The sequence below is a fragment of the Lycium barbarum genome, chromosome 8, assembly GCF_019175385.1.
Source record: "Lycium barbarum isolate Lr01 chromosome 8, ASM1917538v2, whole genome shotgun sequence".
In the NCBI taxonomy this organism is placed as follows: Eukaryota; Viridiplantae; Streptophyta; class Magnoliopsida; order Solanales; family Solanaceae; genus Lycium; species Lycium barbarum.
In genome coordinates, this window is record NC_083344.1 from 121,901,683 (window position 1) to 121,927,605 (window position 25,923).

Here is a 25,923-nt window from a genome sequence, read left to right on the forward strand (position 1 = left end):
GGGACTTTTGACCATTTGATTTTATTCGAGACATAAGTTATATATGAAATTGATGGCATTGAACACTTAGGGAAAATTGGGACCACAATTCACAAAATTGGAATTAAAAATCTTGCAAAAATAGAGCCATGTGGCCGTGTACAATGAAGTGGTCCCACACAATTGTGTGGCCAATTTTAAATGGTCCAACACATTGTGTGGGCCAAAGATTTGTAGAGATATTTTAGTGGGACTAAAAGATGACTTTCAAGTCATCTTTCCTCATTTTCTACTTAGCAAAAATAGAGCCACAAGTTGAAGAGCTTCAACTTGAAGCTCACGGAAGAGGGGAAAATCCAAGATCATTTTTTTGCTTCTCTAAAAATTATTTCCTTGATACAAACCCACTATATTGAGGTCCCTAAGTAGCTTGGAAGCATTGTTGGAGTGATCAAGTCCTTCATTCAAGAGGTTGCAAACCCTAACCCTTTTGTGGAGTTGAAGAAGAAAGGTGAGAATTCCTCTTGTTTTGTGTGTTATAAATGTTGTATGCATATTATAGTATGTTATTATGGATGAAAATCGTGAAATGTAGTATGCTGGAAGTTGGGTCGTGTATGGTGTGTGAAGTTGTGTAAATGGGTGTTGTGACTAAGTGATGAATTAATTCCATTTAGTATGTTGATTGTTGCAAGGTGAAGAAATGAATGAGAATTATCGATATATGTATGTATGTGTGTATTGTAGCCGTGTATAGCCCCAAATGTTTGGCAACGAATGAATTAAAATCGCTTAGCGTCGTAATGGCTATTTAGATGACTTTTATGTTGGAAATGAGAGTTTAATGTCCCAAAAATTGATATGGTAAATGTGCGGACTGATTTGGAGAATTTGGGTGCACTTAATGTAACCTTTATTTATGAGAACCATTAACATATGTATATGTGTAGCGTGGACGAATATGGGTCTTATTATATGCCGAAGATCGTATTTATATCGTTTAACGTCTTAATTGTCATCATTATGAATTCTAGTTGGAATTGAGCATTTAATGACTCAAGAATGACGTTGAGATTTTGTGGGCTGATTTGGGTCTTATTATGCTTTTGATGTAAGTCGTATATTTGTGAAAATGACATCGATATATTGTGGATTGTGATACAAAACATGACTTGAAAATGAGGAAAGAAAATAGGGGGCTGCTCTCGGCTAAGGGGGCTGTTTTCGGCCAAAAATTTGGAGAAATTGTGGATTGTTAGAAATATTATGTGAATTGTTTAGAATGCCCTTGAATATTATGGTAAGGATTTGGGTTGATAATTAAATATGTGAACGATATTGTGGCTTGAAAGTAAGCCGTTGAATTGAATAATTGGAAAGTTGTCGAATGATGAAAAAGAGAGCTATTAATGTTATTTTGCCTTCCGAATTTATTATTGATGTTGTTAGGTTGGTTATTGTGGTTGTTGTTGTTGATTTTGAGCGAGATAAATTCTCGGGATGGCCTATTTACAGGGGAAATGTTGCCAAATTTTCCGTAGAATTTAATGATTAGTTTGGAATGGATGGCTTAAGTGCCCTTAGCTAATGATTGGATATTCGTTGGCATATTTGTAGACTTTGGGGAGCCCGAGGCGTAGATTGGAATTTACTTTAGATTGGCCATCTTGGAGTGCGTACGAGGTATGTAAAGCAACTTCCTTTCTTTTTGGCATGCCTTAGTTTTACATAGGCTAAATTAGAGCCTTAAGGAAATTCCAAATCCGAAGTCCGAGCATGTTATGATCCGTATATGTTCTTTGACACTCTTATGTATGATTTGATGAAATATGAACCCTTATGTCTTTGAAATAATCGTTTTCTGAATTTTGCATAAAAAGGGTTTACTTTAAAGAAGTTCGTAATTTTTGGAATGCCATATCTTTCACAAACATGCTCGGATTACTCTAATATTTTTGTAGAAGTCTATATGACATATGATATGTATGTTTTCCATAGGCGGGCCCGACTCGGGTAAATACCCACCCATGGGTCTTGCGACTTTCCTTTATGAAATCCGGAGAATCTTTGAAAGAATTTAGTATGACTATTATTTCGATTTTCAAATATGATCATTTTGCTTACGTTTGAATTTATGATAATGATTTTATGCATATGACTACTCACGACTCTATTCGTGCATTCTGTTATTCCTTTCGCCGAGTCCCGGGCCGGTTCTGTTGTCGTGCGCACTTTGTTATACTCCGGAGTTATGCTGTGTTTATGGTTCACCGAGCTACTCGCAAAAGAGGGTCGGGTTCCACTTATATTTGGTGGTATGCTGTGTATGGCGTTATGCGGTGATGTGATATGTGACGAGGATACGGAGATTTGAAACCTTCCTGGTGTTATGCTGTGTTATGGCGCCATCGACGGGCGGGCGACCATATTCTTCTGTACCCTACGCATGACTTACATATTTGAAACCAAACATTTTGATATGATTGGATTTGCACTTATGTTCGACACTTCTGTTTCGTTTATGTCTCAGGTTTGTTTTTTGTATATTCTGCTTTGCATACTCAGTACATATTTCGTACTGACCCCCTTTCTTCGGGGGCTGCGTTTCATGCCCGCAGGTACAGACGCACAGTTTGGTGATTCACCAGTTTAGGACATCCCCTTCTGCTATTTGGAGTGCTCTTCTCATTTCAGAGCATACATTTTGGTATATATTTGTTCGCTATGTATATATGTATTTGTTCAGGGGTACGGCGGGGCTCTGTCCCGCCATATGATTCGGTTTGTCTGTTTAGAGGTCTGTAGACGTATTTGTGGGTGTGTGTGCCTACTTCTGTTCCGATGTGTTTGTATGATTCTATTCGTTATGGCAGCCTTGTCGGCGTGCATTTGTATATGTGTTTTGGGCCGTTGCGCCATTTGATAGCCTAGTCGGCTTTTGACATATTTGATAGCCTTGCCGGCTTTTTGATATATGTGCATATGTTCGGCGAGGTATATTCCGCCGCCTCTTCTGATTTTGATATGATGTTTTGTACGCGCAATCGCGCAAGAAAATATTCATTCTCAACTCTGTTTAAAAATGATAAATTTGAAATCCGTGTTAAGCTTTGCTATGATGATTTTGTTTGTATGTCCGTTTGGGTGCCCAAGTAGGGCGCCAGTCGCGGCCCACGGGGTTGGGTCGTGACACAAGTAATACCCAAAGTTCCAACTCCCAAAACTATTTTGCTATTTATATCAAAACTACATTAGTTCTAAAAAAAAACATTAGTTCTAAAATCTTTAGTTGTGAGCCACAAGGTATTACAACAATATTATTGAGTAACAAGTCATTAAGTCTTATTGAGTAACAAGTCATTAAGTATTAGATATCTTTGATGTCGTAAGATTTTTCTTATTGGATAGCAATCTTAGTATACTGATCAGTTCACGAGTCCCGTAATTTTGACTAACTTGTTTTCATTCGTGTAATTTAAATTTCTCGTTTTTGCTTAATTTGTTTTCCCCTACTATAGAACCATGGGATGGATATCTATTATGGTGTTTCCTTGCATCACCTTCTAAAATAGTACAAATGTTTAGAGAGTTTTTGCCAAAGTTCCACGCAATAGGCCTGGTCACGTGTTTTAACTTACTTGTAAGTTGTAACTCTTAGGTCTTAAAAAAAAAATCGAAATTGACTGAATTGTACCGACATCGAAGAGAAATTGAGATAACTAGGACAATTTTGAAAAATTCTAATCTTGATTATACAAAATAAAATAACCGAAGAATGGGTATGATATAGATTTTATAAAATGTTGGCCGAACCGAATCATTAACACCCCAAATATCAATCCTAAATGACTTTCACTTGTTCAGAATAAGAAGAATATATGCCACTAAAGGCCAATTTAGGAATGAAAAAATATGACCAGAACTTGTTCTCTCTGATATTTTAGGGGATTTACATGACGGCCCTATTGATGATTTCATTGAGCTGAAATTAGCCCATCGTGTTGCACTTGAGCTTCAAATCTAAAAGGGAAATTATGGAAATCTATCACTGTTGCATTTGAGCTTTGATTTTTGGAGTTGTCATTTCTATTTTTTAGTTAATTAAAGGTTCAAAATATGTTTTTCGTGGTGTGATGAAGCTTAAATCCTTAAACCCCACCGAGATAGGGGTGAATATCGAACAGGTCCGCCATTTATATCTAAAATTTTGGACCATTTTTGTGAGCCTTTGGATCGAATTTCGGGTTGAACGTCGAGGTTGAAGGAAAACAGTCTTATATATGTCACGTGTATATCATATGTAGGTCATTTGTATAGGTATGTCATGTATATAATACTAATGCACATGACATATCTAAGATATATACAACATATACAAATGACATAAACTGATATGCATGTGAAGTACACGGTCTAAGGTACATGATTTATGTTGGTGGTGATGGTATATATATGGTGACAGGGGCGGATTTAGAGCATGCCGAGGATGTTCACCCGAACACCCTCGGCAAAAAATTACAGTGTATATATAGGGTAGATTTTCTGTGTTTATATACATATATTAACTTTTGAACACCTGAATAAATGGAAAAGATTAGCTCAAGCGGTCCAGGGTGTTCAAAATTGTCATTGCAAGGTTTGATTCCCATTGATAACATTATTTTTTATATTTAGCTTTTGTTGTTTTTTTGAACCCCCTGAGTGAAAATCCTGGATCCGCCACTGTATGGTGAAGGTGTTGGTGATTTTGGGTAGTGACGGAAGAAAAAAAGTTGAATTGGTGAGTTGGTATGCAATTTTGGCTAAAATGGAGGAAGGGCAAATTTAAGCCACTTTTGCAACTTTAAAGGCATATATGGACTGATAATTTATATATAATATAAAGCTAGACATAGATAAGGTGATGTGGCACCTCTCTATGGCTAGCATTCTTATTTGACTTTTTTCTCAATTTTTTGACATTTTCCTCTCATTTCTCTATTTTACTAAATAAATTGTTAAAGGTTTCATCCTTCCACCCATAATAAAGACAATAGCATTTGCGATCAGATATTTCCGTAACATTTTTTTCTAATGAATCGTGTAGCAGTTTTTTCATTTTTGTAACCTCTACTTACAATTGTATTTAATGTGCATTCATTCCTCAAAATTAAGCTGATTATTAATTCTTATATATGCCTCTTAATAATTCTTATGCACTATATAGGATTGGAGTGAATCTTGTGCATACTCTAATTTGTATTTGTATGCTCTAATTTACTGTTAATTTATTTTAGCAATATGTTATTGAAAAATGAGAGAAAGTTGTGGAAAGGGAGGTTAGTCTACAGAGACTTCAAATAAATACACAAGGTATGTGGGGTGTGGTATTATCTTCTTTCTGCTTTGCAACTTTTATGCTTAATTGTACCACCTATTTGCAGAAGTGATATTGCCATTTGACAACAAACAATTAAATTACACTTTTTTGCGTCACAATAGGAAAAAACATTTTATGAGTATGCCTGCTCTCTATGTAATAGTGATTGCTTTCTAAATTATATGATTACATGCTGCTATGAATTAACCTCGATAGACAGTACTGGAAAAGAAACAATTCAGTAATCCATTAAAAGTTGGGTTGTGCCGAATGAGGTAATTTTCAAGGTTACACCTCAAATATATCTATTAAAAAGGAATTCTTTAATTAATGAACCTTGGAATTTATAAGCGGTACAAATCTTTTCCTATAAATTAGGTATTCTATATATGTAATTTCGCTTTATAATCTATATTATTATGTAAAGCTTATATTATTATATAAAATAAATGGCTGATAATGCCAAATTTTATAACTCAAACATAAATTTATGTATTCCACCCTATTAGTTTCACTTTTAAATGGAAATAAATTTTCATCTTATCCAAATTTCTTACCATTTGTGGGAATGGATTTACCATCGTCTTCATCATTTGATTCAAGCTCACACAGAAGAAACCCTAAGTCTAAAGAGGAAGTACAAGAAGCTGTTTTAACTTCGACCAATTCGAGGTCTATGTCTGAAAAAGAAGAAATAAAAGGAAAATGGGCCAAAAGTGCTGAATTGGATCATTTAGTGGAATTGGGCCTCTCAGACCATTCAGAGAAATTGGGCTACTTAGATCAAGACACAAATACAAGAGATAAACTTGGCCCATTCGGATAAGTATACAGCTGTGTATACAGTTGTACCTTCTTAGAACCTTCTTAGTATATTCTAAGAATATTATTTCAGATAGAATTAGCTAGGAATAAACCAATAACAACTAGACAAAATTGTATAGGAATTTAGATTTTCTTTATTTTACAATTCTCATGTACATGTATAAATACACTGTATACGATACACATAATATACAAGAAAAGGAAATTTTCTATAACTGTTCTTGGTATTCTTACATGGTATCAGAGCAACTAAATTAATACAAAAATCATCAATCACTCTAAATCAAAAGAAACAATGGCTGTAGAATCAAATGTGGATGGTACAACATCAGAATCCAGTACCAACACAACAACCATTAACTCAAATCATCCTTACTTTCTTCATGCCTCTGATGCACCAGGAATGGTGTTGGTCAATAACCTCTTTGATGGTAGAGGTTATCAGGGATGGAAGAGATCTATCCTTATTGCCTTGTCAGCCAAGAACAAGCTTGGTTTTATCACTGGTGCTCATGCTACTCCTGCTCAAGAATCTCTAGATCTGCAACCTTGGAGTAGATGCAATGATATGGTCACAGCCTGGTTGCTAAATTCACTGTCAAAAGAAATTGCAAATAGTGTCATTTACTCAAGAACAACAAAAGAACTTTGGGTAGCTTGGAGCACAGGTTTGGACAAACCAATGGTGCCAAAGTTTTTCATCTTAAGAAAGAACTGAGTAGGTTGACACAGGGAACTAGTAACATTGCTAGTTACTTCACTAAGCTCAAAAGGATCTGGGATGAGCTTGATTCACTTAACTCAAATATCAAGTGTATTTGTGTATGTTCATGTGAAGGAAAACATAAACTGAAAAAATCCATGGATGATAAGAGAATCATGGAATTCCTTATGGGTCTGAATGATACCTATGCACAAGCTAGAGGAAACATTCTAATGATTAATCCTTTACCAGACATTAATCAGGCTTACTCTTTGATTCTACAGGATGAAAATCAAAGAGAGACATACATGAGTCCTATTATGTCATCTAATTCTTCTGCTTTTATGGTTGGAAATATTAATCAATTTAAGGGTGCAAAACAAGTTCAAAGAAATGCAGGACCATCTCATCAGAGATCTGGAAACCTATATCCCAGATTCAACAACATATAGCAACATAAGTTCACAAAGCAGGCACAAAAGTTCAAAGGAAAAAGAGGAAAATATAATCCTAATGTATCTTGTACTTATTGTGGAAAAATAGGGCATGTTTCAGATGATTGTTATAGGTTAATTGGGTTTCCTGAGGATTTTCAGTTCACAAATGAAAAAGGGGTTCAAATCAGGAGTAATGGAGTCCTACTAATAGAGGAAAGTGAAAGCAGGAACAACAATTTTGCAGAGCTTAACACACCAAATCAGTCTTACGACAGGGAACAATACAATCAATTTGTCCAGATGTTTAAGCAAATGAAGGTGGATGAGGCAACAACCAATACTACAGGATCTGAGATTAACACAAATGCAGTAGCTGGTACAATCTTAAAATATCTTGGATCATGTTTTTCAGTAATTAATTCTAGCACCTGGATCATTGATTCAGGTGCTTCTGAGCATATGTGTTTTAATTCAAAGTCCTTTCAATCATTGTCACTTCTTAAAATATCCTTGACTATTAATCTTCCTAATTGTCAAACTATCCAGGTTACTCATGTTGGTATAGTCTCTATTCTGCCTAATTTCATTTTAAAAAATGTTCTATATTCAAGTATAACCTCATGTCTGTTCATAGGTTTTGTACTCAGTTTGCATGTAACTTATTTTTCACATCAACTGATTGTATCATGCAGGACCTTTTAATGAGGAAGGGTCAAGTTTTTGGTAAAGCAAAGGAGGGTCTCTACCTGCTCCAGCCAAGTCCTAAGTCAACTCCTAAGGAATCTAGTTCCAGTCACAATTTCAGAAATAGTGTTTTAGTTCATCTAATGTAGTCTCTAGTTTACCGAATTCCAGTTCTGTTGTTGACCCTAATGTTTCAAATTCTGTTTCTTTTCCTGTTTGTACAAATGCAACTTCTACTGTAAACTTGTGGCACGTTAGATTGGGGCATTTGCCTTTATCATCAATGAAAAATGTCAGTTTCATTTCAATTCCAAAGGACTTTGATTGTGTTTGTGATATCTGCCCAAAGGCAAGACAATCCAGATTGCCTTTTTCTCTAAGTCAAATTACTTCTAAGTCTCCTTTTGAACCTATTCATATTGATACTTGAGGACCCTATAAAGTTCTTATTTATAATCATTATAAATATTTCTTAACCATTGTTGATGATTACAGTAGAGGGACTTGGACCTTTTTATTATCCACTAAAAGTAATGCCTTCACAATATTACAGAATTTTCTAAAAATGGTTGAACGACAATTTCACGTGAAAGTGAAAGTAATCAGATCAGATAATGCCTTAGAATTAGGAAAAAGTGAGGCAAGTTTGAAATTTTTTAGTTCAAAAGGGATCATTCATCAGACCTCTTGTGTGGCTATCCCACAGCAAAATGGAATAGTTGAAAGGAAACACAGGTACTTACTTGAAATGGTTAGAGCATTGTTATTCCAGTCTCAAATTCCTATTTCCTACTGGGGGGGGGGGGGGGGGGGGAGTGTATTCTCACTGCTACCTACTTGATTAACAGATTATCTTCTAAGGTACTTAATGGAAAAACACCTTATGAGATTATTTTTGGTAAAACTCCTACTTATCAGCATTTGAGGTATTTTGGTTGCCTCAGTTATGCCAACACTTTGGCTCATGGGAGAGATAAATTTCAGTCTTGGGCCAAGAGATGTGTGTGTCTAGGGTATCCTAATGATCATAAGGGGTACAAGTTACTGGATTTGGATACTAAACGAGTGTTTGTATCTAGGGATGTTCATTTCTATGAATCAGTTTTTCCTTTTGTAACTGATCAATCTTCTTTGTTTTCAAAATATCCTACTTCTTCCATTGCTGATGAGCATTCTTTCCCTCATCTTCACATCCCTCAACAAAATGACTTACCCAACTCTACTTCACCATCTCAATCACATTAAGATACACACTCAGATACATATTTGCCTAACATTCCTACTCCTATTTCTTCTAAATCACCCACTGTTTCCAACAATCATTCTTCCTCTCACTCACCACGTCAAGTTTCTTCACCTATATCTCCTATTGTTGATCTTAGGAGGTCCACTAGATCTAACAAAGGTGTTTTGCCAACTCATTTTCAAGACTTTTATTGTAATTCCATTTTTCTTAGCAATATCACTGAATCCTGTTTTGACACTCCTTCCACACCTACCATACTATCTTTTCGTGCCCTCTCTGTTCCTAATCAACTACTCTTATAATCAGTTTCTAGCATCATTGAACCTACAAGTTATGCTCAGGCTTCTGCCCATCCAGGGTGGAGGAAGGCTATGAAAGATGAATTTGCTGCTGTACAAGCTAATAACACTTGGGATGTTGTAGAGTTACCAACTGATAGAAGAGCTTTACCCTATAAATGGGTTTACAAAGTAAAGCAACATGCAGATGGTACCTTAGAAAGATTGAAGGCCAGGTTGGTCATTAGAGGTGATATACCAAAAAAAGGGGATAGATTTCAATGAAACCTTTTCCCCAGTGGTCAAGATGACCACAATCAGGTGTTTAATTTCCATTACAGCTAAGAAAAGTGGGACATTTCTCAGTTTGATGTGAATAATGCCTTTTTGCAAGGGGATTTGCAAGAAGAGGTTTATATGAGGTTTCCTACAGGTCTCAGTCCACCTACACCTAATTTGGTTTGCAAACTCAGGAAATCTTTGTATAGGCTCAAGCAAGCATCTAGGCAATGGTATGCCAAGCTTGCATGAGCCCTCAGTTTCAAGGGATTTACTGTATCACTTAATGATTACTCATTGTTCTTTAAACAAACTGGGAAAACTATAGCTATTGTTGCGGTCTACGTGGATGAGATTCTCATTACTGGTGATGCTTATACAGAAATAACATCTCTCAAAACATTTCTACATTCAGAATTCAAGATCAAAGGCCTTGGTCCTTTACACTATTTCCTTGGTATGGAAGTTCTAAGAGAGGATCAAGGAATTATCATTAGTCAAAGGAAGTATACCTATGATTTGCTTTTGGAATTTGATGTCTCTCATCTTCACTCAGCCTCTTCTCCTCTCGACCCTACAGTCAAATTAGCAGCAGATTCAGATTCATATATGGAGGATCCCACATTATACAAGCACATTATTGGTAAACTGAACTATTTGACACACACAAGACCAGATCTTTGCCATGCTGTGTTAATTTTAAGTCAATTTATGCACAAACTAGCTATTGTTCATTATGATACAGCATTAAGGGTTGTTCGTTACCTCGGCAGTATCCTGGTCAAGGCCTTTTTATGTCTTTATCTCGTTCCTTTGCACTCAATGCCTTTTGTGATGCCGACTGGGCGTCTTGTCGTGATTCTCGACGTTCTATCAGTGGATTTTTTTATAAGTTTGGGTGGATCTCCCATTTCTTGGAAATCCAAGAAGCAGATCTCTATTTCTATGTCGTCGGCGGAAGCTGAATATCGGTCTAAGCGTCAATTGGTTGCTAAGTTGACTTGGGTGGCTCGCTTATTGACCGATATGTCTGTTCCCCCACCGTTGCCGGTTCCGGTGCACTCCGATAGCCAAGCTGCGATACATATCGCTCGTAATCCTGTATTTCAAGAGCGGACGAAGCACGTTAAGATCGATTGCCACTTCATCCGGCAACAGTATCTCTCCGACCTTATTTCTATCTCATTTGTACCATCGAAGGACCAACTCGCCAATATCTTTACCAAATCCCTTTCTGGGCCAGTTCACCATGGAATTCTTGGCAAGTTGGGGCTCACTACGCTCCCCTCTACCTTGAAGGGGGATGTTGGAATGGATTTACCATCGTCTTCATCATCTTCATCTTTTGATTCAAGTTCACACGGAAGAAACCCTAAGTCTAAAGAGGAAGTACAAGAAGCTGTTTTGACTTCGACCAATTCGAGGTCTATGTCTGAAAAAGAAGAAATAAAAGGAAAATTGACCAAAAGTGCTGAATTGGATCATTTAGTGGAATTGGGCCACTCGGACCATTCAGAGAAATTGTGCTACTCAGATCAAGACATAAATACAAGAGATAAACTTGGCCCATCCGGATAAGTATACAACTGTGTATACAACAACTGTGTATACAACTGTACCTTCTTAGAACCTTCTTAGTATATTCTAAGAATATTATTTCAGATAGAATTAGTTAGGAATGAACCAATAACAATTAGACAAAATTGTATAGGAATTTAGATTTTCTTTATTTTACAATTCTCATGTACATGTATAAATACACTATATACGATACACATAATATACAAGAAAAGGAATTTTTCTATAACTGTTCTTGGTATTCTTACACCATTTGGTGTCACGGTCCTATTGTTTAATTCACATTGAAATATTCTTAATATCTATTTACATGAATCTACTTTTTTATTATTTTTAATATTCAATATTAGGAAAAGACTATTGAAAATTCAATTATCATAGTGTCATTTTTTTACCGCGCGAAGCGCGAACATATTCACTAGTATAATATTAAGGACATATATGGACCGATAGTTCAAACGGAGGGCAATATTAAACCTTTTTCAACAGTAGAGGGACAAATATGACCCTTTTCCATGTGAGATTTTTCATTAGTTTTTTTATTTATTTGGTCAAACAGAAAAATGAAGAAATTTTTACTTTAATCGTCAATTTACAGTAGCATTTGTTTTACTACCTTTTTAATAAAATTATTATGAGTTTGAAGTTAAAAAATATATCTTCCTTAAAGTCTACAAGCATGTGAAAAAAACACCATTAAAGACTAGAAATTTAAATTTAAACTCGGAAAAACTATTAGTAAAAGTTATTTTTGAGAAGGTGTACTGTGGTTGAAATTCGTTGGAAGCTCCTAGATGAGGCTACATACAAAATTTGACAAAATTGAAGGTACTTTGGATTGATTTGGGATCAAACTTCAGAGCTAAGTTCAAGCTAGGAAAGCACTACTGTTACGTTGTAGATCACACAAAATATACATCGGGAATACATAGATATTTTCATTGGGATATACACGGATATAAACCACCATATTTCCTTCGTCATACTCTTATATCCTCTGCCACATCAACAGGGGCGGAGCCAGTAAGGGCTAAGGGGGTTCATTTGAACCTCTTTGGCGAAAAATTATAATGTATATACAAGGGATAAGGCATCATTACCCCCCTCACCTAGTAGCGTTTTTACTACGACACACCTCACCTAATTTTTTGTCCTATCACCCCCCTAAACTACTTAAAACCGTAATATTTTACCCCCTAAACGCTGATGCCCACTCTCATATGGGAGAGTGACATACACTCTCCTTGCCACATGTGCATTTATTTATTTTCTTTTGTTTTTATAAAAACATTCAGCTTACGTGTCAATTTTTAAGAATAAAAAACTGATTTTTCTTTTAAAAATTTTATTTTTAAAACCCGTTTTAAAAAAAAAATTGAAAATTTGTTTTTTTTTTTAAAATATGGAAAAATGGATTTGTTAAAAATATGGAAAGCTTGATTATTTTTTTTAAAATGTCTTAAAAGATCTTGATTTTTATGATTTCATTTTCTTAGGACACTTTTATTTTTCAAATAAAATCCGGAAAAAGTGTTTTTCTTGTCAAAATTTGAAAAAAAAAATGATTTTTTATAAAATTTTGAAAAAATTAATTATTTTTTTAAAATGTGGAAAACTAGATTTATATTCATATTTTAAGAAAATACAGATTTTTAAGAAAAAAAATGAAGTTTGTCTGTTTTTTATGTTTCTCACTCTCTCAAAGAGAGTGAAACACACTCTCCTTGCCACGTCAGCGTTTAGGGGGTAAAATATTATGGTTTTAAATAGTTTAGGGGGGTGATAGGATCAAAAATTAAGTAAGGTGTGCCGTGGCAAAAACGCTACTAGGTGAGGGGGGTAATGATGCCTTATCCTTATATACAAAGTAAAAATTATTTTTTATGTATACATAGTAGATATAATACCCCCCTTGACTTCTTTGTTTATCTACTTCTTTATATTTTTTAACCTGCTTAGTGAAAATTCTGGCTCCACCACTGCACACCAATACTAATAAAAGTATCATAACCACCCTTTATTCCGTCTTATCAATCCAAAACACTAGTTCAATCGACCATTAGAGCACCAAATGATGTGAATCGTGAAAGGGATAGACAAGAAATAAAGATAGCAAGTAGGAGTTTAGAATCGACCCAAATTGGAAGCAATAATTAATTAGAACATTCACTAGCAAACAAATGAATCTGAAATATAGGAATACTTCAAGTGGAATACCTCTTGAAAACATTCTTGTAAAGTTGTCACAACAATGATATTCCACCATTAACCACTCAAAGAAAACATCCATAAGCAAAGTAAGCTCCCCTAAAAAGTAAAACCGAAAAGAAAAGACTATTTACGCTAAGGGCAATTCGCACGACTGTCCCTATCTTGGGGTGGTCTTTAATTTCTGGCCCTTATCGATGGTCTTTAATTTTTTTCCCTTCGGCACTTTAAGTAATAAAAAAATGGTCGAAAATATCCCCGACAATCAGATTTCGAACCCCAGCAAAGTAAAATAAAAATTGCAATGCAAAGTTACATAGAAACTATGCCTTTTGCGGCATAATTCTGCAGAAATTATGTTATCCTATAGAACTATGCCGGACAAGTCATAGTTTCTATGTAACTTCGCCCAAATAGGCATAGTTTCTATGCAACATTGCCCAAATAAGCATAGTTTCCATGAAAACCTTGTCTTGCGATTTTTTTTCCCACTTTGCTAGGGTTCGAATCCAGAATCTCTAGGTTCATAGACCAGCGAATAAGAATACTTTGGCCCACAAGTTTTCATTAAATGAGAAGTAGGGACAAAAATTAAAGACCAGCAATTTAAGGGGCAAAAATTAAAGACCAGTCCATATGAAGGGAAATATGCACAAAGAGAATGCAGGTTCTAATTAAGGCTGCAATAGCCAAACTATCTACTCCCTCCGTTCACTTTTACTTGTCGACTATGGACTTTGCACACACCTTAAGAAATAATAAACGAAGTGCATATTTTACCATGATGTTGCACCTCGGATTTTCGCACGTTAAAGTCGCATCATGAGTTAGTCAACGCAAGTTCAAAAGAAATTATCTTAAGGTTAAAAGGGATTGAGCTTATTAATATAAATGGCTATAAGAGTCTATAAAAAGAATATTAGTAAGTGGCAGAAGGTTTGGAGGGTGAATGAATCAAAAAAACATGAGTTCGTCAAAAGTCGGCAAGTTGGAAATACGATAACTTGTACTTTCAGATGAGATTAGGAGTGCTTCCCATGATAAGTAAGTAATTATATGAAGTATTTGAACCGTATAATGGCCTCTTGTTAAGTTTGGAAGTCAAACGAGTTGTAATACGAAAGTCAACAAAGGGCGTCGCAAGTTAAGTTTGTAAATTTCACTGAAATTTGGGTCAGATATCGGGGAGATTTTCTCTCAATCTACTTAGAGTTACGGGTTTATCCACTAATCAAATCGAAGGTCTATGAGTCTAGTTTCCAGCACACTTTACCGTTTGTCGATATGACATCGAAGTAGAGAGATATTCGCATTTTCGTCCAAGGACGCAAACTGCCGCAGGAACAACTAGTATGGTCGGTGGCTTCATTTTAGCCCATGTATATATATGACCCTTCAACGATTTTGTCCCATTTCTTCAGCTTCAAAGACTAGCAAAACCCTATTATACTCCTTAAACATTCCTTCATCAATCCAAACCAAACTTAAGAGCTAATCAACCAACTCTAATGCAAGGAACAACGTGGCAATCATAGAATTGTGATTTTCTCACTATTTCACTTCTCGAAAGGAAACCCCACCTTGAATTAACTTGTAGTTTGGAGTGTTTCATCATTTAAGGTATATTTTAACTTCTTTTTAATCTCTTTGAGCTCCTACAAGTAATTAATCGTAGAAATTGGTGCAAAACCTCATAGAACAAGCTCTTCTATATTCTTATAAAACTTTCATGAACTTAGCTTATTTATTGGACTATTTTGTATGGCTTTGTTGTGTTGTTTGGAGCTGTGGTGATATGGATGAGATCATATTGAAGAGGAGAAGTAAAAAAGTAGAATTTAGCAGCATTTTACGGGGAAATTATCCTACAAAAGGGCCTATAAATTCACACCCATGAGTTGCTCGATTAAATGTCTAAATGAAGATTTCTATAAGCTATGACCTTGGTTTTGATCTTGAATAGTCTGTATTATGTAGGAAATCATTCGTAAGGTGTTCAAGGACTCGGGAAACATATATAACTCCATCGACGAGGTATGTAGGTGATACAATAACCGATACGCGGAAGCAATAAATTAACAAGGAAAGTAAAGGATAGATAGATTGACACAAGAAAATGGAATTAAAAGCAACCTAAAGGTGTATCAAACCTAAAGACCTCAATTAATTAACATAAACAAGCACCAACCTCTTAGGATGACCTCAAGGGAATTTAATTCCCAAGCAACCAATCCTCTCACAATCAAAGATTCAACAAGAGCCATCCATGACCTCTCTCATAAGTTTCTCTCTCTAGAGACAACTCTCAAAATCACTCATCTTTTCTTCAAATGTCAAAAGTCCCCAAATGAAATGAAAGACTAGCTATTTATACTAACTAACTAATAGAAGACACTACATTATTACAATTATACCCTTAATGAAGTAAGGGCCTTGTTTGGCTAGTCTTGTGGAGATGGAAATCTTGAATTGGCTAGCCTCCCTTGCTCGTTGGTCACTTTAATATTCTTCCATCTCCCATCCGTCCTCTCCATGCTATCATCCAAACTTTGGCTCCACGAGACGGTCCTTTAAGTGTCCTTGAGGCAACTCGGCTTGTATCATTCTCACCTTCTTGAAAAGGATTCGTCCTCGAATCTATACCTTGCAAAACCATAAAGGAGACAAACAAAATCCAAGTCCTCAAAGGATGAGGGTTAGTGTTAAGGTGGACCAACCTACCACCATGCCAAGTAGACACAAATTTTTGATATAGCCAAGTATCAACCATTTTCAAGCAAAATAAGCTCTTAAGTAGAGTACGAAGAACTTGGCTATCCCAAGGATCAAGAAATGAGGATATTCTCAGAGAACCAATGATTTCAAGAAACCAAGTTGGCATAAAACACAAATGATCCTCAATTGCAAAATGATACCATTCACACAAAGTGAAGATTTCACCGGGGTCAAAAGGAAAAGATACCCACATATCACGGGCAAGGCAACAACTAAGCACCTCAATAAGGCCCCGCCCAACATCAAATGAACTCTCAACAATAACATGAATGTGATATGCAAATAAGTAATAAAGAAAGGTATCACGTAAAATAACTTCCTTATCAATATCACTCCCCAATGTAACCTCACCATACGGTTCAAGGACAAGATTATCCAAAGGGCTACTATGAAGTTGAACATGAAAGGAAGAATTTGCAATTTCTAGACAAGAATTACCTTCCTTTGTAACACTTTCCTTCCCCACAAATGGATCACAATTCCTCAAAGGAAGATCTCCATCATGGGAAAGAGTGCCTTCATTCCATAGTGGGTTACATATCACATTATAGCCTCCAAAGGAAACTAAACGTTCAACATTACCAAACACCCCACTAGGTTCATCACTCTCAATAGTCACGTCAGCCTCAAATAAAACATTATCCTTTACAAGAGAGTAATCCATGAACAATGAAGAGTTAAAGCATGTCATTTCACTCTCAAAAGAACCAATGTCATCTTTCAATGCATTTTCGCTCACATGACGATCTACATGACACATCACCACTACAAATTGGAGTCTTATCACGTGACACTAAAGTACGATCAAGAGACTCATTTTGACATGAAACAAACAAGGGTGAGATGTCACATTCTTTCAATTGACCAACTATTTCAACATTATCACTAACTAGAGGTACATTAAACACATCACAAAGATCCTCAAGTAGTGAATTATCATTACAAGCAAGTTGATCAATACAAGTTTCAACACGAGTTGGTAGTATGTCAAACTCACAAGAATTACTAATATGATGACCACATGACATTGTACTACCAATCAATTCACAAGTGCCAACACTAGGTGGACACAAATCGATCTTGCAAGAAGAATCAATTTTGTCATCTAAAGGATCAACTAGTGTTTGAGCACCTTCATTCGATAATGCACTATCATTCAAAGCACAAGTGTCAACACTAGGTGGACACAAATCGACCTTACAAGAAGGAACAATTCGGTCATCAATAGGATCAACTAGTGTGGGGACACTTTCAACAATGGCATTACCAATACACGGCAAGGGAGCATTAGGCTTAACGCAAGGTAAACTAACTTTCATGCTTGACTTGACATTAAAATCACACAAAGATGTACGAGTATAAGGATAAGTGATATTACCTTGGTGTTCATGCAAGCTCTTTTGACCAATGGAAGGAATGGTTGTGGCCGCCGTCCTTGCCTTCAAGCATGGGGTTCTCTCAAAAGAGGTACCCCTCAACGATTCATTTCGTCTCACATGTGGCTTGGGATATTGGCTTCTCAATATCCTTTTCATGTCCTCCCAAGTTTTGATGGGACTCCTCACTTGTCTCCCACAACTTTTCACATACTCCCAATATTTGACAAGCTTTGAGTCAAAAGTTTGAACGGCTAAGTCCATCTTCCTTAGTCGTGAGTAGTTGTAGCTAGCAAAGATTTCATCCATCATGAGTTCCCATTCATAGAACTCTTCACCACTAGCGCTCATACATAGGGTAGGCCAACTCACATTGGGCTCTTGCACTTTTATCCTTGGATTCGTTCTATGAAGTATGTTTGGAAATAGAGGTGTCCCCCATTCATTCACAACATACTTATGCCAATTTTGTTCATCCGCAATCCCATGGTCTTCAAACCAAGCAAACCCAAAGCACATGTCACAATTGTCCATAGGGAGTATTTCGCAACACACTTTCTCATGGTATTCCCCATAAGAGAAAGGTACATATGCCACATTAGTTAACCTTCCCTTTTGCTTTGCCCTTTTCACTATAGATAACCCCAACCCAACCACAAGACGAGGAGTGACATAACATTCACTAAAGTAGTCATCAATTTCAAGACGAATCCTCTCCTCTTTCAACACCCTCACTAGCATTGAGTGACATCTTCTCTCCATGGAGTAATACCTGCAAAGAATACTTAGCAAACACGTTAGTAGTAAAGAAACCTCACCACACTCGTGTTTACACTCTTTTGTACTTGGCTAGCACCACTCGAATGAGCTCACACACTCTTACCTTTTACCACTCAATTGGATTAGCCGAGGTTGATTCTCGATTGGATTCGGTTGGTTGCAAGGTGCACAATTGCTACTCGAGATCGGAATGGATTCTTGTAGACTCAAGAAGAACGTGGACGACTCAACAAAAACAAACGCACTTGAGCCAAGAAATTAACAACGAAGTAAAACGAAGAAAAGCACGAAAGAATTGGCACGAAAGAAATGCGGACACAAGAACTAGCAAACACAAGTAGGAACAACTACTAAATGACTACTAGGTGAGAGACACAAGAAAAATGGAATGCAAAAATAATCGAAAAAATAATTAAAATTTCAAGCCCGGGTAGGTGATAACTTGAAAACACGACCAGGAAGCCCCAATTGATCCAAGGTATCAATTTTTTTTTCCCTACTAAAGGATTAGGGACACAATATCATCAACTAAGGATCAAGAAATTTTTGTTTTGAGAATTGAAATCAAAGAGAATTAAAGTTGAAAAACCTGAAATGTGCAACCCGCGACGCCTGTGCAGCACCTGCGACTCGCGGTTCAACCTGCGATAGTGATCCGCGGCTCGCGGTTGATGCAGCCAAAATGTCAATTCTCTGTCACAAGGTGCGACACCACCTACGACTCGCAGGTGCAACCCGCGATGGTGTTCCGCGGCTCGCAGATGAGGCACCCCAAAACGTTCAACTCTCTGTCACCAGGCGCGACTTCACCTGCGACTCGCAGGTGATACATGCGACTCGCAGATGTCGCATATGGCGTCGCATTTGGGCCAACGTTGGGACTTAATTTTTTTTTTTTTTTTTTTTTTGCAAAAATCAGAAATTTAGACTAAGTATTTCTGATTTGTTTGTGTTGTTGGACTCACAAACACGTTTTATTTGATAACTTTTGGATCAAATGGCCCTTTGGAGAGTCTTCTTTCTTATGAAGATTTGAAGGTGTTCAAGAACACAAGAACACTTCAAAATTTCAACTACCCTCAAATCAACTCCAAATTGACTCAAATTTCGGATTTAAGTTCTCTTCAATGTAGAGAACAAAGCCCAATAGGTTTCAACCTTCAACTTCACCTTCTTCAACAAGACCCACTTTCAAGTTCTTGAAGCTTTGAAGCTCAACAATGGTGGAACACAAACCCTAACTCCCAATGGATTCGAAATTGAAGATTTAGACTCTAGAAACACTAAGAAACTCTAATCTAACACCAGATTCAACAAAATCAACAAGAAAATTCGTTTTTTTTTTTTTTAATTTCGGATTTTTTTTTTGTTGAATCAAAACCCAAGATTAGATTTGGTAGAACAAACCTAAACTAAGCTCTGATACCAATTGATACAATAACGGATACGCGGAAGCAATAAATTAACAAGGAAAGTAAAGGATAGATAGATTGACACAAGAAAATGGAATTAAAAGCAACCTAAAGGTGTATCAAACCTAAAGACCTCAATTAATTAGCATAAACAAGCACCAACCTCTTAGGATGACCTCAAGGGAATTGAATTCCCAAGCAACCAATCCTCTCACAATCAAAGATTCAACAAGAGCCATCCATGGTCTCTCTCATAAGTTTCTCTCTCTAGAGACAACTCTCAAAATCACTCATCTTTTCTTCCAAATGTCAAAAGTCCCCAAATGAAATGAAAGACTAGCTATTTATACTAACTAACTAATAGAAGACACTACATTATTACAATTATACCCTTAATGAAGTAAGGGCCTTGTTTGGCTAGTCTTGTGGAGATGGAAATCTTGAATTGGCTAGCCTCCCTTGCTCGTTGGTCACTTTAATATTCTTCCATCTCCCATCCGTCCTCTCCATGCTATCATCCAAACTTTGGCTCCACGAGACGGTCCTTTAAGTGTCCTTGAGGCAACTCGGCTTGTATCAGTAGGGCTTTCCATTCTCTTTGTGGCATGACTAGATTTCATATGACCTTTCATTAAAAAGTGGTTTCGTTAACTTGGATCGATCGCGTTCCATGATAATTGAGCTGACCCATACTTCATCTGTGACTTGCACCAAAGTATATTCCACGTTCCATATCTCCTTTTGGTTATCGATTAAAAGACTTTCCGTTCAACTTGTGTCGATTATGTTCCAAAATGGTTAAGCTTACCATTTTCTCATGAATAGCTTGTATTGAAGTACCTTTCGCATTTCATATCCCTCTTGTTTATCGAAAGACGAATGATATCTGTTACGGTACTCTTCAAGTTAAAGTTGAGTTGATTGTACTTCCTTTAATTGAGTTAATCCTTATCTTCTTGTTTATTGCTCAAAGGTGACGAACCTCCCGATGGTACACTTTTTCAGATAAAAGTTGTGTCGATCATATTTCATAAGAGTTTGGCCAACTTTGGATTTGTGTATAATCCATAACAAGATGTTTCCCTGTACTTTTATTTCTTTGGCCTATTGATTAAAGAATGATGAATGTAGCAACAATAACGATAGTCGAAGGATAACGATGATAGGTCACTCCGACTCTTTCTATGATATCCCTTCTGAGGTCTGTCTTGCATTGCACTTATATATATGTATTTATTTTCATTACCGCGCCACGCTATAGTCGGCTGAGCAGGCACGAAGATGTGCACCTAGATGTATTTCTTTCATTACCGTTCCGTGTCAAATACGGCTGGGCAGGCACGTAACTGTGCATACCACTGACCAGTTGGGCAGAGATGATGATATTATGATGAGCTCACCCCACAGAGGGATATATATTATTATATGATATGAAATGTTATAAGCCTCCACCGTGAGGAATGATTTTTATGAGCATATATTTATATTCACATTGTGGTTATGATTTCCCTCAGCGACTTGTTTCATAGTTCAGGTTGCCTCTATATCTCCCCTCTTGTTATTTATATTTTTTATGCTTACACTTACTGCCCTACATACTCAATACATATTTCGTACTGACGCATTTTGTGCACTGTGATCATGCCCACAGGTACAGGTAGACGGATTGGTATACCTTTCTCAGTAGGATACCAGAGTTCAGCAGAGATGTTCGCACTCCATTCTCCGGAGTTGCAGGTCAGAGTCATCAAATAGGATGCATGCATGTGTATGTGTGTGTGTGTGTATATATATATATATATATATATATATATATATATATATATACATATATATTATGAGTATGGCTATAGGTACGTCGGGGCTCTGTCTCCTCCAGTTGATGCATATGAGTGCTCTTAGAGGCTTACAGACTATCAGTCAGTGTACATGTGTTGTGTTTGACCTTGCCGGCCTTCTAACTAGTTGTCTTTCTTGGTTGCGGCCTTGTCGGCCCTAGTTATGCATATATGTGTGTTCGGGCGTTTTCTGCTTGCAGGTTGACGTAATATACTTCTTAAAATTGTTATTTAATGGCCTTGTCGGTCTATGATTCATGTTACATAGTTCAGATATCACAGTTGGTTCACTCGGCCCTTCGGGTGCCGGGTGCCGGCTACACCCCCCAGGTCGGGGTGTGACACATGATACCCATATTAATTGGTTTATAATTGTATTGGATTTGGAAAGAGTAATTAATGCTAAGGGCAAAATAGGAAAAACAAATTATTTTTCTCTTGATAGGCAAAAGTGGACAAGTAAAAGTGAAAATCTATTTTTGAAATAGTGGACAAGTAAAAGTGAACGGAGTATGAACCAAGGCTTCAAGAATATAATGGCCGAAATTGCAAGAATTGCCAAAATTGCATTTCTGAACATCTCAGATATGCATCTAAGGCCCCATTTATTTGCACTTAATGAAAGTCTGAATCTGAATAGACCATTAAGTGCATTTGTTTACATTAAGATCTAAGCACTTTGGTCTGAATAAGTCTTAATCATTAAGATCTTAAACAAATTTTTAATATCATTATGAGGTATTTTGTATGGATAATTTTTACCACTGGCTCCATCCCCTCACTCCCACACCACCCACTCCCTACTTACCCCCCACCACCCCACCTACCCACCCCCACTACTACCCACTCCATAACTACCCACCATAACCCTCCACTACCCGCCACCCACACCCCAACCCTACCCCTCACTCACCACCAACACCACCCCAACCTCCACCCCCACTCCACAAACCCACCCACCACCACCACCCCACTACATTCACCACCCACCCACCTTACCCTCATCCACCCCCTCACCACCACCCACCCTACCTCCAGACCCACCCCACCACCACCACCGTACCGCACCCCACCTACCAACCCTCCTCCCCCCTCCCCAAAAACCCCACCCACTATCACTACAAACATCTCCATCATTACTAGCAAACATAAATGTTTCATATTTTTATCAAATAATATTTTTATTTTATTAAATTTGTATTTAGTTTCTAACTTTTAGTTCCGATTTTATTTGAATTGTATATTTATTATGTTTAAATAAATACATTATGCACATTCAGATATTGAGAAAACAAACAGTCTAAATCATTCCTTGTTCAGATCTAGAGACAACATCACAACATCTTAATCATTCAGATGTGTATTCAGATTAAGATATTTTAATTTTAATGAAAACAAATGAGGTCTAAGTCCTCCAAAGTCATGTGCTAGAAAGCTATAGTGTCTCGTTACAAGTTTTATTGTCTCCACCAAAGGTCAAAAAAAAAAAAAAAACCATGTTCGCCCTAATCATGATATTCTCCACTCAATTAAACAAACTACGCATTCTTATAATCAGCATTTTGCCCCATAAAAAACAAATAGTAAAAAAATCAAACTTCCAAATTTTGTATTAATAATGATAAACCCACAATAAGAACACGAGTTTCACCTGTTGTATACTTGCTTTCGATTATCAAAAAAGATAGTCAAATTATGAAGAATATATCCGACCACCCCACTCATCACCTTTCCCAAACACTTTAAAAAAAAAGTTAAAAGTATAGGGATGAGTCTTATCTCAAGTAGTGCAATATTAATTTTCGATCCTTAGTCATCTAAAAAATTTGATTCATCGGACATATAGCCAATGAAAAGCGATCAACGACATGAATCATGCATTTACCCTAGTGCTTTGGCATCTTTATGAAATAATGTAGAAAATGATTGACACATAGGTTGATTTGCCAAATAATAATAATAATAATAATAAATGGATCATTTACTCGTGAATTTACTTATAGCTAGAAAAGATATATTTACACGAGTTGGTTTACAAAAGAGTGCCTTCAGGGACATCCGATCGATAAAATTGGAATGATACAAAGAAGATTAGCACACATGGTCCTGCGCAAGGATGACACACACAAATCGAGAAATGATCCAATTTTTTTTGTGTCACTTGAGTCGAGGGTCCTTCGAAAACAGTCTATCTATCTCCATGAGATAGAGGTAAGGTCTGCGTACACTCTATCCTATTCAGACCCCACTATACTTGTGAGATTACATTGGGTACGTAGTTGTTGTAGTAGTTGGTTTACAAAAGAAATGAATTACACATTGTCTAATTTGCCCAAAAAAAAAAAAAAAAGGACCATTCGTTTACACATTGGTTGACTATTAAAAAAAATCATGATTTACACATGGGTTGCTCGAACCAAAACATTACATAACAGCAGTTCCCGTTCCCACGAAGCTAATAGTACTCCTTACACAAACTTAACGTTTTGCTAATTTAGTGAAGTTTTCGTGCTAAATGGCCGGGTACAAGTTTGTAATTTTTATCCATTTTTGGGTTGCCCATTTAATACGTGCAGTTGAAAATGATGCTAACAGATCCACTAGTTTCAAAGGCATGTCCATCTTTCCACTATCAAAAAAGTTCCACTCAGGAGTATTTCTTATATGTTTTTACAATGGTCAAGTTTCTTTTCTAAAGAACACATACAAGACTTGTCACTTTACTTATGAATTTCATAGTAATAGAAATAGATTTTCTACCGAGACATAATTTGGATCTTGCTATCTTCTTACTTAGCAGGCACTTCGTAGAAAGAATGATTCATTCGGATCTGAGTTCCAAAAAAGTTGATCACACAGACTTTAAAACAAAACCAGGAAATATACTTTCAATTGAATATTAAGTGTCATTGTCAATGCAAGAAGTATTCTCGTCGTCTATTAGCAAAAATAAATTAATAATAAGTTCTTCTCGCATAGATTCTTCTTCTTTGATTCTTATTAATTAGTATGTTCATATAAGTACTTATATAAGCAGCTTTTTGCTTTCGTATCATTTAAGTTTTGTAGCATTTTCAACATGCTTCATATTGTTTCCAATATGTTATTTTCATAGTATTTTCTTGAAATCTTGTTTCAAATTCAAAGTCTTGTTTTCTTCAAGTATAATTTGATGTGTGAAACAAATTACAAATCTTTCTAGTGAGATCAAAAGTTTCTGATGAGAATGGTTGACATAGATGGTCAAACAATTCAGTTCTAATTAATAGTGGCTTGGTCGGCAAGACACTTCGTGACTTCCAATTAGTAGGTCGTGACTTCCAATTAGTAGGTCTAAAGTTCGAGTCACGTAGAAAGCAATTGAAAGCCATTGCAAATTAGTGGCACAGCTAAAGGGAGCTAAGGGCTACAATTGAATCTCCAATTCTTAGGAAAATTATACTGTGCAAATAGGTTTTTTGAAATATATGAATTGTTGAATTCTCTTGTCATAAAAAAAGATTCTAGAGTAGTGGTAAATGGGGTTCAAAATTACCTTAGGTCACAAGTTCAGATCCTAAAAATGACATTCTAAAGTTTCTTTTTTGAATCGCATCATATGTATTTTTGCTCCGCCACTATTGCTAATACCCTACTTTGAGTGGATGTTGAGTTCCCACATCAGGTGAGACATGGATATCTGGTGTCTTTTTATGCTCTTGGGCGTACTCACCTCATGAGCTAGCTTTCGAGTTGAGTTAGACCCAACGTTCATTTTCTTATCATGGTATTAAAGCCAAGCGCTTATCAATTTTCATAATATACACGAAGTTGGACCCCATCTTATATTTTCACGCTTCAAATGTCCGATCCTAAATGTGAGAGAGTGGTGTTGGGTTCCTACGTGGGATGGAATATCGATATTTAGTGTCCTTATGTATTGTATCCTCACCTTCTAATTGGTTTCCAATAATAGCGTTTGCAAATGGGCTTCTGCTAGTGCTGTCACTGTATGTATGTATGACGAGATGTGTTCATACGAGAGTCGACTAACCTTAAAGATGAAGAAACTAATAATTTTTTGACAGAAAGGCGGGCTAATTAATTTGTGATTGGATATTTGGATGTCATTATCGAATATATATTTGGTGTTCAGTGGGTTGTAACTAGCTAGACTAGAAGAATTT

The 25,923-nt window shown here is 36.5% G+C and overlaps 1 pseudogene; it reads left to right on the forward strand.

The window, feature by feature from the left end:
- Window positions 1-23,799: 23,799 nt before the first annotated feature.
- Window positions 23,800-23,909, forward strand: LOC132608404 (U6 spliceosomal RNA; annotated as a pseudogene).
- Window positions 23,910-25,923: the final 2,014 nt, after the last annotated feature.